The sequence below is a fragment of the Thamnophis sirtalis genome, unplaced genomic scaffold, assembly GCF_051295495.1.
Source record: "Thamnophis sirtalis isolate CommonGarterSnake01/CBP01778 unplaced genomic scaffold, rThaSir2_p1.2 scaffold_10, whole genome shotgun sequence".
Lineage (NCBI taxonomy): Eukaryota > Metazoa > Chordata > Lepidosauria > Squamata > Natricidae > Thamnophis > Thamnophis sirtalis.
In genome coordinates this window covers 46,091,916-46,107,226 of record NW_028261390.1, presented here as the reverse complement: position 1 = coordinate 46,107,226, position 15,311 = coordinate 46,091,916, and the positions used below count along the sequence as shown (strand labels likewise).

Sequence of the window (15,311 nt, the reverse complement as noted above, 5' to 3'; positions counted from 1 at the left end):
ACTTCACTGATTAATTGTTCTAACTGTCAGGAAATTTCTCCTTAGTTCTAAGTTGCTTTTCTCCTTGATTAGTTTCCACCCTTTGCTTCTTGTCCTGCCCTTAGGTGCTTAGGAGAACAGCTTGACTCCAACAATAGAATCCAACAGTGATTGTTTGAAATTTGAAAAAACTGCCAAAAAGTACAAGTGTTTTATCTAATAAGAACAAAAAATAGAAAGAGATCTTTAAGTGAAAGTAGCATTCTGTCAAGTATCTTCACTAGCTAACAGATAGAAATGGATTTTTCTTTTTAATTTGCACTACAAAGTCACATATAAAATCTGCTGCATCATTTGTGGAATTTATGAAAGTTTCCATTTTACAAGTAAAATAAACCCAGTAGTAATAATATTTTAGACTTGTGTTGAATAACTTAGAATACAGGGCTATGAGTTGATGACAAACTGCACAGGTTTTTTAAATGTGAAATTTCTTATTAGATTATCTCAAATAGCAGATGGTACCTATTCCACCCTCTAGGTATGATTCATTTAAGAACCACATCACTTAGGAATGGAAATTCTGGTCATAAATTGAGGGCTACCTGTATTTTTCTCTGAAGTTCAGCTGTCCATGTTAATATTTCAGCTTCAGCAAGTCTGGTAGTGTACTATTGTAATAATGCTGCTGAATCAAGATACCTGTGGTCATCTATTGCTTTAGAGCAGTGTTTCCCAATCACAATGCTGGCTGTGGAATTTTGTCAGTTGAACTTCACACATCTTAAAATTGCCAAGCTTGAGAAATACTGCTCTGGAGCACAAGGGAAAAAATCTGGAGTTCTGAAAATTTTCTTTCTACACAGGCTTCCCCAAGAGTCATGACAGTATATTTGTCAGCCATAAACCGCATGCTCTGCTATCATTTATAATGCAGTGTTTGTTCATAAGTAGCAGCTTAACTGCCACCAAATTTTCAGAATGTGTTATTGCTCTTGGGTAAGAGTAATGCAGTGACCGGATACCTGTGGGATCAAATTCTACAATGCTGTGCAAAACTAGCAATAAGGTAAGACATTATAAGCATTTCTTGAATTTTTCCCTCCATCCTGTCCATTTCACATTCATTGAAGGGGATGAAAATGTACTTTAATTAAAGTAAGGAGTCTATTCAAACTTAAAGCTCTGAATGGTACTAAATATATATTTCTTTCCCAGGAATTAAGAACAGTTTTTAATAGTATTGGACTTTTTTCTGTCTATTAGAAAAATAGTATGTACATTTAATGGATTAGTAAGAGAGAGAGAGAGAGAGAAATGTCTGTAACAACCAAAGCTTAACAACATACAGAGTGAGCGTGGTAAGCACTGTCTGATCAATGGAGCACAACACATCCCACCAGCTTGCCTGCTCTAACTCTTTCTAGGGCCCCTCCTCTCTATCTTTCTCTTCTCAGCCAATGTCACCAGTGTCTCAAGGCAGCATAGTCTATGATTTCTAAGGCCCTCTCTTCACTCCTTTTCCTGCCTTCACATCTGCTTCTGCAACTGATGCCCCAGCTGGCATAAACATTTTCAGCAGATTTTTGTGCATTAAATTTGGAGTCTGTTAAAGTCAGACCTGTTAAACTGAGCATTTACCAATATGCTAAAATGTCAAATATAGATCAACATAATTGTGTGAAAATGTACGGGTTCCAAAAATAGCTACCTTATTGCAGGGGTGAAATTCAGCAGGTTCTGACAAGTTCTGGAGAACCAGTAGTGGAAATTTTGGCTGGCCCCAGAACAGAGTGGGAATAGAGATTTTGCAATATTCTTCCCCCAGGAGTGGGGTGGGAATGGAGATTTTACAGAATCTTTCCCCCTGCTATGCCCACCAAGCCACGCCCACAGAACCGGTAGTAAATAAATTTAAATTTCACCACTGCCTTATTTTGAGTACAAATAGGCCTCAATTTATGACCAAAGTTGAGCCCAAAATTTCTGTTGCTAAGTGAAATTTGTTAAGTAATTTTGCCCCATTTTAGGACTTTCCTTGCCACAATTAAGTGAATCGCTGCAGTTGGTAAATTAGTAACAGTTGTTAAGTGAAACTCATTTTCACATTGACTTTACTTGTCAGAAGGTTGCAAAAGAGCCCTGGAAACCGTCATAAATGCCAAGCATCTGAAATGCTGCAATGGTCATAAGTGTGAAAACGGTGATAGGTTACTTTTTTAGTGATGTAACTTTGAGTGCTAACTAAATGAACTATTGTAAGTCGAGGACTACCTGTAATTTTGACTGCCCTAAAGTTACCTAATGCAATAGACTCTATAGAATATGATGGTAAACGGGGTAAAGATGTTCTGAGTGCGATGTTGTCTTTTAAGCAGCATTTTACTTGCTTTGCTCCAGAGAGGGAGCAGGTTTACCAATCAGTTATTCTTCCCAGAGGCTTTAAGTGATTATTTGCTTTCCAGAAAACCTGTAATTGTTTAATAAATAATATATTTCGAAGAGAAATTGAGCATGCAGACAGCTGTTCCATTAAACACATTTTAATGATCATAATTCACAGAGAAGATACAGCATACAGTAGGCCATCATAATACAATCAAGGTACTTGCATAGCTTTTATTTGAATCAGGGGTATTATAAAAGATGGAAGGAAAGATTATGGTCAAGTTACTGACAACTTTTTCAACATGCTCTGTAGAGAAGATCTGCCGTGGGCTAGACAGATATCAAAAACCAACAGCATGATAATGATTGCTCAACACATCTTCAGTAACTTGCATAGATTGGAGCTATTCTGATCTTAACCATATGCCCAAGCACAGAATCTCACCATGGGAGCAGCCTGCCCAAGGACAATTGCATTATGGACACCAACTAGTGCTTGTCTAGATGAGATTATGAAAAAAAATAAACTCCCCCATCAGATAAATTTGTTCATCATAGTAAACAGTTTATTGATAGTAATTGCTAAAGAAAGGTATGGGCAATTATATTTCAAGATGATTTTTAAACCACACAAATTTATAACACACCCTATCTGCCTCCAAAAATATTTAGTTCAGGTACATGTAGCATGTAGAGTCATCCAGATTTTATTTCCCGGACTGAAACATGGAAAACAATTGGTTATTTGTTGCAAATTCTTTGTCCTTAATCTAGGAGAGGAATGTGTTTTTACTAAACCTTGAGAGAACGAACAGTTTAAGAAATGGTATGGTATCACAATGGTTAGAAATATTTTGGAAAGTGCCTCGTTAATAAATTCCATAGAAATACTAAATACAAGTGAAAATCAATAGCCTAGTATATGTAACACAATAACCATTTTCTAGTTTTCTCTCCTCCTTATATTCATAGCTCTGTGGTAAAGATAAAGGAGAAATATGCCTTGCCCAAATTTTTAAACAAGCTCACCCTATGCATACTTCACGAAGTCATATTCAAACAGGAAAAAAGATGTACACTATATTCCTCACAAATAAGAATCCAGAAAGACTTAATGATAAAAAATAACAAGTAAACAATATCAAATTTGATAAATTTCTCAAATGTATATCTCCATGCATCCACTGTCATCAAATTGACCTCAGTTCAATTAATGCTTGCCTACAGTTTTACTCATTTCAGTCCCTTCCTGAATGCCTTCATCCGAAGATTATTTTGATACTCAAAATACAAACAGCATTGGAGATGACATGATATAGAAGAGGGGAAAAAAGAAGCCAAGAAAAAAAGCCCTGCCAATAAAACCATTTAACACTTGGTGTTTTATCTCCATTGCCTAAAATGCCACCAAGCTGTTTCTGTATCAGAAAGTTTCATCATCTGACAGACAGGAAAAAAGCATGATTCCTATTTAGCCAAGTGGAGATTACTACTACCATTACACCATCACCCAAAATCAAACATGAGTATGTACATTCTGAAAGCATAAAAGTGTCTGTAATAGGCAGGAAAACAGGGTAATGTGTGTGTGTGTGTGTGTGTGTGTGTGTGTGTAAAACTGCAGATTTGTTTTATTTTCAAAATAAAGATGTGATAACCAGTTTTTTTAAAGGACAAATTGATGATTTTAGTATGGAGCAGGATTTTAAAAAAAGGAACATTTAATGTTTTCCTCACTATTTCTCACTATTTAATGTTTCCCCTCGATTCTTTTCACTTTATGCCATTCTGGGTGCATTTCCATTTCATTTCATAACTCTGCTTTGACAACATATATCCTACTTTCTGATATAAAATTATTCAGTACAATTTACAAATAAGAAAAATAGAATAATGATTATTTATCTGCATGAACATGCATTGGTTCTGTAGACAAGAAAAGGACTTCATTTACTAAAAAGTAAAATCCACTCTTGGTCTTTCATGATATGCACAGCTTCTTCCCAAAATTTCTTTCCTTCCCATGAAGACAACATCTCAAAAATGTTTTCTCAGTGGAAGCAATTAATGCTTTCCTTTGTTCTCTTTCCTAAAGTATTAACTCGTGCTATGTTAAACGTATTGAAATTAAATAAAGAGCTTAGTCTAATGCTTATTTCGTAAAATAAGAGACCGAATATGTTGAGTCCAGATTTAGATATAGTAAATTGGATGACAGAAATGAAGATACTCAAGTTATGTTCTCTGTGCACTAGTAGAATCTGAAAATATTAGAAAAAGAATTGGGAAGGAATTCTGTAAGGTGATATAGAATGCTGAATAGTACAGGGAAAGAATCATGCAGAAGCATCATCCATTTATGGAGTTGGGGAGGCGGGGAGGAGAGAGAAAAAGCCTGCAGGAAAAAGATAAGTATAGGAAAAACCACTTCTATGAGCATCATTATATACCTTTAGATTTAATCCAGATCTGAACTTTATGTTTCATTTGTTTAGAAGTCACATTCCCTTCTACAGGAGAACTTTCTTCTGATCACAAGACTATGACAAATAAGCTGTTTGAGGTTTCTCAAAAAAGGAAAGGAACAAATTCAAAATAAATTTCTTTATCCTTAAATATACTCTACATATGCTTTCACTAACGTTAAACTATGTTAGAATTCTACTTATTCTTTGACCTTTTTAGGACTAACTGATTCATCCTCTAGTCTACAAACAGAATTCAATTAATGTAGGGTGGGACCTGGCTGGTATTTGGAAAGGTGACTATGGGAAAACTCAGGGCTGTAAATTTTGTGAAGCAATACAACAAACAACAGAAGCATCCAAGAGAGCTAACCTATAAAATTGCAATTTTAGAAACCAGGATTTGTTTGAGGGCACCTTTACCTTCTTATTCAAACTCATTGCAAATCCAACTATGCATACAAAGTTACAGTCCTAAGCTCTTCATAAATAATAGCAAATTTATTTCTTTGGGAGCAAAAGTTCCATATAGGTTGTGGAGAGAAGAAGGAACAGTTGAATGTAAAGTGGGCTGAGTTGATCATGGGATAATGTAGATTTTCCCAATATGTTAATGATATATTGGGTAAATATTATGAGAACCGAATTCCAACATTTGTGAAGAAGCTAGGAAACATACTGAGTACTGAGTTAGGATTACAAAATGTTGCTATGGGGCAGCATTTTTGCTCTAAAATCCTAGCAATTAATGCATGTAACTTTCCTTTTTGAATATTTATACAAACACTGGTGCCGGTTCATAGTCCTTTATCAATCAATCCTATATACATTTTCTCGGAAATAAAGTTCTCTTATGTTCAACTGCCCCTACTAAGTTTGCATAAAATTACTTATTTATTTAACTAATATCTGCTATGCTAATATTTCTTTTAACATTACGGACTTCCTGAAGACTGAGTCAGGTAAATTTTCAAAAATCCAAATAGTATTCACCCCCCCCTCCCAATAACTTTGACACCAGTACTGGAGAGTGAACAAAGAACACACTGTCAAAGAGGAAATCTGCACAGAATGTTACTGTTTGTTCTCTATGAATGCAGAGGTATATTTGCTAAAAGAAAAGCATTCCATTCCTCTCCAGAGATTTCCCCTTCATTCAGTAGAAGGACAGCTCTGGGTTTACATCCCTTCCATTCAAGTTATGTCAGCCTGTCAGTTACAGACCCTTATTTGCTAGGCAGTCCTTTGCTACAAAAATTAATCCTAGACTTCAACTTGGCTTTACTTGCTCCTAATGCGAAAGCAATTATTTGTATGCAATTTGCTCTTGGAAGCTAAATGAGGGCATTTAAATATTGAACTAGTGGAAAATTACTGTGCAGAAAATGTTCTTTAGCACACCATTCTTGCATTTTCACAAAAAGTTAATACCATAATTGAGTATTGACATGTTTGCCAGCCTTTGCTTTCCCCAAATGGACAAATTGAGGTAAGATTACTCTTATTTGGAAAACTGCATTCAGACTAATTCTTATTCCAGGTTGTAGTTCTTTTGGCCCAATTAATCTTACATTTGCTCTGCCTCTGTGAAATATAAGAAACCATATAACTGGTAGGTTCCAGAGAACAGAACATATTGATGGAACATCATATTAGTGGCAACCCTTCTTTAAAAAGATTTTCCAAGGTCATCCTCTATTTTTACTCTAATTCGGTATCCCTCTTTATTCTAGGAGATAGTCTGAGACTGATTGCTGTTGTTATTCTTGGCTGGTGACTATAAAATACTATCTTCCCCAATCTGCCACCCACTGTATGTTTTGGGAAACCAATCAAAATTCTATCTAGCTGTCAGGCCAACCTTCATCAGTCTGCTAAATGTAGACTGGAGACAGAGTTGAAAGAAGAGAAAGTGACAATTAAAATAAGTTTAAGGAAGGATATTGATAATATTAATATAAATTGTTATTCAAAGAAAAAAATAACACAAAGGAATTTTAGCCAACGATAGAGGTAAGGATAGAGTTAATAAACAAAAGGAAGCTAAAGGAGTCAGCAAGTCATTACCAGTTCATGTACTCAGGAAGAGATGTAGCTTTTCTTGCACGACAAACCTGAAGTACAGGCGGCTGTTGGCAGGCACTATGTTACTGAGAAACTTAAATGAATCCTAAAAGGTATTATATCAGGATATGGTGGATTCATAATAAAACAATAACAACAAAACCCAAAGAAACTTTTTTTTTATTTCTGTAGGTTTTTGTTGATTTGATCAGCACCCTGTAAAAATGAGATTTTCTCAAATAGATGTCCAATTCTGGAGAACAAATGATTAGCTGTCAACTTTAGACTTGTTTAAATCTTTTCAAATGTAATAATCAGACAGAAAATAAAAATTCAAAAGACTAAAATATCACTCTCTACTTAGAATTAATTATGAACATAGTTGGCATTTGGTAACTTTTTTCTGAATAATTAAAAGTTAAGCAAAAGTTACCCAGCCTCACAAAGCTTTTGTGTAATATTTGCATATTAAATATACACAATGAGAAAGGGGGAAAAAAGAAGTATAACTCTTGTGGCAGGTTCTTATAGAATGATAATTTATAGTCTAGAAATGTTAGCTAAGAATGCAGAACAAAACTGCAAACCCTTAAGATAGACACACACACAAAAGTAGAGAATTACCAGTCAGGCGAGTCTTCCTGTTTTTGAAATGTCGGAGTTATTAGTATTTTTGTTCTTGTACATCCAGATCTTGTTAACCCGGTCTTCTCTTAATGCTTAGTTCCTCTAAAGGTCTAAGTTTAACTGAAGAACAAGAACCTGCAATCAAGAGAAAAAGAGAAGGCGATAAGAGCAGGAAAGAATTTCAGCTGCTGGCTGCTGCTACTGTTCTAGAAGCATTTGAGCTATTTTCAGCACTTGGCGGGTTTGTCCGCAGTAAGAGAAACCAGAAAAGTACATAGGCAGGAAACTTAGGAGAACTTGGTCTGCTGCTCAAATTCCACATCCACTTTTGAAATGTTGAGAAAAATCAATTTTCAGGCTATTCAAAAAAGTACACTGCGTGTTTGCACCAGAACTAGACCACAATCACCTTCATTTTTCTTGGACCCAGTAACCAGTGTGGCAAGCACAGAAAATGCTGTGTTTCTAGTTTCTGACAGACTCATGCCAGTTTCTCTGAACAGAAGTTCATTCTCCCCTTACTTTATTTTGCATCCAAATGTTTTGGATACTTCTGGCATCAGTGTCCAGGAACAAACTCAGCTTCCTAAAAGGGAAGCCACCAGTTTATTTCCAGTTTGCAACTAAATTTTTGGAATCAGTCACTCAGCTATTTCTGAATGTTAGTGACAGAGGCTGTTGACATTGTAGTATTTAACTAACAGGGAATCCGAAACCAATCAGTGTTGCAATTACATTTTCACTCACTGCCATGAAAGATAAACAATCAAACTCTCTTCAACTTAGAATGGCATAATAATTATTATATATTTGATATATCTAGTCACCCACCATGTTCAAAACATGTTCAACACAACATTTTCTTGTTTAAAACTTTTAATCTTTAGATTCAGAGTTTTGGTATATTTATGGGTTTAAACCTTTGATGTTGTAACTTGCTGAAGCTTCAATGATAGGGTACGAAATAGATAAATAAATAAAACACTATTTTAGAAACTTTAAGAAGAATATATCTTTGCAGATGGAAAGCTGTGACTGAGAGAAAGGTAGAGATCTTGGCAGGACCAAATTTCAGAAAGTATGTCCATTTTAAGGGCATCGTTACCATCAGGAAGGAAAAGTAATCATTTGTGAATTAGCCCTTTCCCACATGTCAGTGAACTTTCCAGGATGTTTAGAAGAGGGTGTATTGTTTGATTTCCTAACTGTGTTTTTCAAAAGAAATCCTACATCATCCAGAAACCACCAGATTACTCATATTTATTCTGAAACATTCTTCCAAAGATTTTCCCTATTACATTGCATAAATAGTACACACACACACACACACACACACACCAAATTTTAAATCTTCCACTCAGGTTTCAGGCCAATCAATTTTTTATAACCTGTTGAAAGGGGTAAATGAATCCTATACCTTGGTGCTTGATACACAGGATATTTTCAGGAGGAGAGGAAAGAAGTAAAACTCAGCAATAGAAACTCACATAGGGAAAGGTTTCTTTTTAAGAAAAACACTCAATTAACAGATTTCCTAGAATTCATATTTTATTCAGGTAAGACAGTATAATAAACATTATCTGGAACAATTTCTTTAATTGGCTCTGATTAAATATAAGCAGTATTTATAAAATGTTCTACTAATTAGCATACACTCTCCTTCATGTATACTGCTCAGCCATAATTTTGTTTGCTTTTGCCAATGTACTATGTTGGAGGAAAGTCTCGAACATAGTCGGTCCTGCATTCAGCAAGCTGCAAATTGTGATTAAGCAGGTGTGAAGGACTCTTTCATATTAAACTGTAATATTACAAAAGCATCAGAGCTCAACCTTCGGGTTGATTCAACCATTACTGTCGCTACTCCATTTATGGGATGCTCCTTGCATTTCTCTTCTCCAAATGGGAGAATGAAGAGCCATTAATAATGTAATAATACAGTGCTAAATAACTAAAATGGGAAAGAGGGAGGGCTGGAGGGAAAGAGGGAAGGAGGAAGGAAATTAGCATGTTTAGTTTCTTCGACATTCACATTGGGCATCAATAGAAACTACAACATTTTTTTTATATAGAAAGACTTAGTTTCACTCCTAGTAAGTCTGCAGTTAAAAAGGATTGGGCAACAGGTCACGGAAAGGTGAAAACTGTAATTATGGGCTAGATGGACAGATAGTCTAAACAGGTATAAGGCAGTTTATGGGGTTTCAGACAGACTTGACCAGAAAACTACAGTAGTTTTGAAACTTAGATTATATGGCAATCACAATATTAATTTTAGTCAGTAAACTACTGCATAACTAAACTAATCAGTATACCTTCCTAATTTAGATCATTGCTTGTGCCAGTCAAACTAGCAAGGAGGGTTTACATTTATATTCTGATTAACAGATTATTTTGCTTAACATTAAACAGATCTATTTATTTAGTAGAAATCTAAAGGAAAAATGCAACAAATCAAAGTTTTTCCAAAATCTTCATGGAAAATTAGAATTAGAGGATAATTATAGGCAAGGGAACTGTTTGAGTAGTTGCCAACTTAACTTTGAATAATTTGGGGAGGAAGAGAGGCATGACCAAAGGATTGCTTTTATACATGAAGCTGCAGAGATTTCTAGTTTGCAACCAGAGATTGCAGACTATATCTGATATTCACTGTATATTCTATTACAGGGCTGTCAAACTGGCGGCACATGCTGGCCATGCTCATGCCTGGTTTAGCGAAGAGGGGGATGTGAGGGATGTGAGTTTGACACCCATATTCTATTATATACCAAGGAACAATTAGTTCAAACTATTTCAGCATGACACATCTGTGGCTTGTTATTTTTGATCCAATGATGTAATGAATCATCTAGAGCCCTACCAGTCAGGATTCAGGCCTGTATAGGGGACAAAAACAGAATTGGTTATTCTTTTGATGATCTCTTGCTGAAACGGGATGGGGGTAGTGCATCCATCCTTGCTCTACTTGACCTCTTGGCAGCTTTCAATACCATTGACAATGGTATCCTTCTGGAGCAGCTTTGGGGGATTGGAGTGGGGGGATCCGTGATATCGTTCCTCTGTGGACACTCTCAGTCAGTGTTGATAGGAAAGGAGAGATTCGGCCCTCTCACACTGCTTTGCGGGGTCCCGAAGGGCTCGGTACTTTCTCTGCTCCTATTCAACATTTATATGGAACCGTTGGGTGAGATCATCCATTACCATGGACTGAGATATCATCAATATGCTGATTATACACAACTGTATATCTCAGCTCATGGTGAGTTAAGCGATGCCATGACCTCCCTCTCGTAGTGCCTGAAGGCTGTTAGGGGCTGGATAGGGAGCAATGGGTTGAAACTGAACCCTGGCAAGACTGAGTGGCTCTTGGTTTGGGGTTCTTTGGCCCATGGAGAATTGCCACCTTTTGTCTTCGATGGGATGGCTCTGCCTCAAACAGGCTCTGAGCGTAATCTGGGGGTTCTCCTGTACTTGTGACTGCTGCTTGAACAAAAGGTGGCAATTGTAGCCAGGAGGGCCTTTGCACAACTTTGTGCATCCCCCAAGGATATTGGCAGGATCCAAAAGAAGGGCTTCCTTCTCTGTGGTGGCTCCCTCTCTCTGGAACATTATTTTCCCAGAGATTAGATTGGCCCCCATTCTAACACTCTTCTGAAAGGTGCTGAAGACCCGATTCTGCCAGCAGGCCTGGGGAACCCAGAGCAGGATGGAGCCCAGTAAATGGCTTGTATGAATTTGTGTTGTTGGCAGGATGGGGATTGTTGGGGGGCTATTAGAATAGATAGAATAACAGAGTTAGAAGGGACCTTGGAGGTCTTCTAGTCCAGCCCCCTACTTAGGCAGGATACCCTACACCACTTCAGACAACTGGTTATCCAATCCAATATCTAATCTCTTCTTAAAAACATCCAGTGTTGGAGCATTCTGGAGGCAAGTTATTTCACTGATTAATTGTTCTAACTGTCAGGAAATTTCTCCTTAGTTCTAAGTTGCTTCTCTCCTTGATTAGTTTCCACTCATTGTGTGTTATCTTGCCTTCAGGTGCTTTGGAGAATAGCTTGATTCCCTCTTCTTTGTCCCAGCCCCAGCGATATTGGGACACTGATATCATGTCATCCCTAGTCCTTCTTTTCATTAAACCAGACATACCCAGACATATGTTCTTCATGTTTTAGCCTCCAGTCCCCTAATAATCTCTTCTCTGTTGCTCTTCTCTGCACTCTTTCTAGAGTCTCAACATCTTTTTTACAATGTGGTGACCAAAGCTGGATGCAGTATTCCAAGAGTGGACTTACCAAGGCATTATAAAGTAGTATTAACACTTCACATGATCTTGATTCTATCCCACTGTTTATGCAACCTAGAATTGTGTCTTTTTGGCAGCTGCAGCACACAGCTGGCTCATATTTAAGTGATTATCCACTAGGACTCCCTCTCACAGTTACTACTATTGAGCGAGGTACCACATATATACTGTACCTGTACATTTTGTTTTTCTTACCTAAATGTAGAACCTTACTTTTTTCACCATTGAATTTCATTTTGTTAGCTAGCGCCCAATGTTCAAATCTGCCAAGATCCTTCTGTATCTTAAGTCTATTTTCTGGAGTGTTGGCTATTTCTGCCAGCCTCATGTCATCTGCAAATTTGATGAGTTCCCCATTTATCCCCTCATCCAAATCATTGATGAAGATGTTGAAGAGTACTGGTCATAAAACAGAGCCTTGGGGTACTCCATTTCATGCTTCCCTATATGTAGATGCAGTTCCATTGAAGATTACATGTTGAGTGCGGTTGGTCAGCCAGTTACGAATCCATCCAGTGGTGATGCTGTCTAACCCATATTTTTTTACTTTATCTAGTAGTAGGTTATGGTTTACTTTATCAATTGCCTTACTGAAGTAAATTATATTAACAGCATTACTCTGGTCCACTAATTTTGTCACTTTGTCAAAGAATGCAATAAGATTAATGATCTGTTTTTGACAAACCCATGTTGGCTTTTGGTTATTACTTTGTTTGCTTCTAGGTGTTCACTGATTTGTTGCTTGTATCTTTTCCAGAATCTTCCTTGGCATAGAGGTCAGGCTAATAGGTCTGTAGTTTCCTGGATCTATTCCCCCCCCCCTTTTTTTTTTGAATATGGGAACTACATCAGCTCTTTTCCAGTCCTCTGGCAGTTCCCCAGTGATTCAGGATCTTTGAAAGATATAGTTCAGTGGTTCTGAGATCTCGTCTGCCAGTTCCTTCAAATCCTTGAGGTGTAATCCATCTGGTCCTGGTGATTTCAATTCATCTAAGGTAGCAGGTGCTCACTTACCATTTTCTTCCCTATTTTGTGTTCCTAATCTGTTTTTTTGTGGTGCTGTTTTTGATAGGTTGCACTGTTTTTCCCCTTTCTGTAAAAACAGATGCAAAAAACCAAATTAAGTAGTTCTGCTATCTCCCTGTTGCTTGTCACCTTCTCGCTACTTTCTCCCAGCAATGAACCAATTGTTTCCTAGACTTTTTTCTTGTTTTTAACATGTTGGAAAAAGCTTTTTGTTGTTGTTATTTTTTGCTTTTGTTGCAACCCTTTGTTTATTGTGTGCCTTAGCTTTCCTCACTTCATCTTGGCAGGCTTGGGCTATTTGCTGATATTCTGCCTTAGTTATGTGACCGTTTCCACTTTTTATATTTGTCCTTTTTGTCTTTCAATTTGTCAGAGAGTTCTTTATGCAGCCGTGCTGGTTTCTTTTGAGAGCTGCTATTTTCTTCTTCACTGATATTGTGCTAGACTGGGCTTTTATAATCCCACTTTTCAAAATTTCCCAAGCTTATGGACTTGTTTTCCCCTTGGAGATTCTAATCCAAGGAATCCTTGTCAACCTCTAAATTTATTGAAATTAGTTCTCTAAAAATCGAAAACTCTAATTTGATTTTGTTCTACTGTTTGCATAATGTTGAATTCCAATATTGCATGATCACTCCCCCCAAGGTTCCCGTAGATTCAACAGCTTCTATCATTTCATCTCTGTTAGTGAGAATTAAGTCTAATTTGGCTGATCCCCTTATTCCCTTCTCTACTTTGCAGGAAACAAAGTAGTCTGCTAGGTTTGTCAAGAACCTGTTTGATCTTTTACTTGGTGCAGAGTTTGTCTCCCAGTTGTTAAAATCTCCCAATACTATTGTGATGTTCTTCCTACATACTTTAGTTAGCAAAAAGTTCATCTATTTCCTGTTTGGTCAGGTCACCTATAATATACACCTATGTCAATGACATCCCCCCCCTTTAATATTGACCCACATGCATTCAAGATAGTTTTTGTCATTGTCAAGATAGTTTATTTTATTATTTTTTAGTATTTTATTATTTCCTTTAATTATTTTTATTTTTATATGGTGTATTTGTATTTGTGTCAGCCACCTTGAATTGCCATGGGTGAGTAGGGGGCAATATAAATGTTCTAAAATAAAAAAAATGAAACAGCTATGGGTGCTATATATATATATATATATATATATATATATATATATATATATATATATATGTGTGTGTGTGTGTGTGTGTGTGTGTGTGTGTGTGTGTGTGTGTGTGTGTGTGTGTGTGTGTGTACTGTGTGTGTGTGTGTACTGTGTGTGTGTGTGTGTGTGTACTGTGTGTGTGTGTGTGTGTATGTGTATACCGTGTTTTCCCGAAAATACGACATGTCCTCATAATACAGCCATGCCACATTTTTCTGGTGGGCAAAAATATAAGCCTCCCCCATAGAAGATGGAATTTTTGGTATTAAATATTATGGATGTTCAGCTAAAACAGGATATGAGGATTTGATGTTAATAGAGGATTTTACAAACAAGTAAATGAAATGCTAGCATGTGGTTATGGATTAAATCTTTGGCATAGTTAAGGATGAAGGATGTTTAAATAACTGTAGTCAACTAAAAGTGGAGGTATAATGATGTCAATATGGTAAACATTTGAGTTAAGATATTTGAATTAATATGAATTAATGGAAGAGATGCACCAAACATGTTGTAACCAGCTGATATACTTTTTTATAATATATACCTGTGTTTTTTTTCTTTTTTTTCTTTTGTTTTTCCTTTTTTCCCCCCTGCCTTGTTTTTTGTTCTTTTTGTCTTCTTTGTGTTTTGATTTTTTCTTTTCCCACTGGTGTGGGCATGTGTTGTTTATGTAACAAAATAAAAAAAAAATTATTGAAAAATATATATATATATAAGCCTCCCCCTACATATAAGCCCCCGGGACAACCCCCACCTCCGGCCAGGCAGAGCACTGCTCACCAAACTAGCAGTATCCCGAAGGTGCCAAGCCGCATGAATCTGGAGGGAGGCAAAGGTGATCGTGTTGCTTGGCGCCACAACAGCCAAGTTTTACAAGCTTTGGCAACACAACAGCCATGAAGTGACCACGCTCACAAGCAGCCACTCAGCAACCCCCCTTTGCAGCTTGCACAGCACCATTCACTGACCTAGGTGTATTGCAAGCCGCGTGAGCACCTGTTCGCCGCCGCCTGGCTCCCACGGCTTGGCACCTTCCAAATGCCAGTGAATGGCACTCTGAATGGCTGGGGAGAGGGGTTGCATGAGCAGCTGTTCCGCTCTTGCTCACCCACCTCCCAGCCTCATGATGCATGGTCCAGCTCTCATTATGGAGCCAGGGCACATCCATCGCCGCTGCCATCCCAGCCTGGCTTTTTCCGCGGCTTCCAACCCAAGTCTTTTGGCAGTGGCTGCTCTGGGCATACGCTCTATGGTTGCATGCTCTATGGTTGCATGGAA

General features: G+C 37.3%; 1 protein-coding gene across 15 annotated transcripts in view; it reads right to left on the bottom strand.

Annotated features, from left to right (window-relative positions):
- The window catches only part of SORBS2 (sorbin and SH3 domain containing 2), a 189,742-nt gene that overhangs the window by 149,751 nt on the left and 24,680 nt on the right, over nt 1-15,311 (bottom strand). For all 15 annotated transcript variants that reach the window (XM_087724498.1, XM_087724501.1, XM_087724505.1 and 12 more), the window contains exon 2: nt 7,521-7,658. The gene's annotated coding sequence lies outside the window, so the exon portion shown is untranslated. The remainder of the gene's footprint in view (nt 1-7,520; nt 7,659-15,311) is intronic.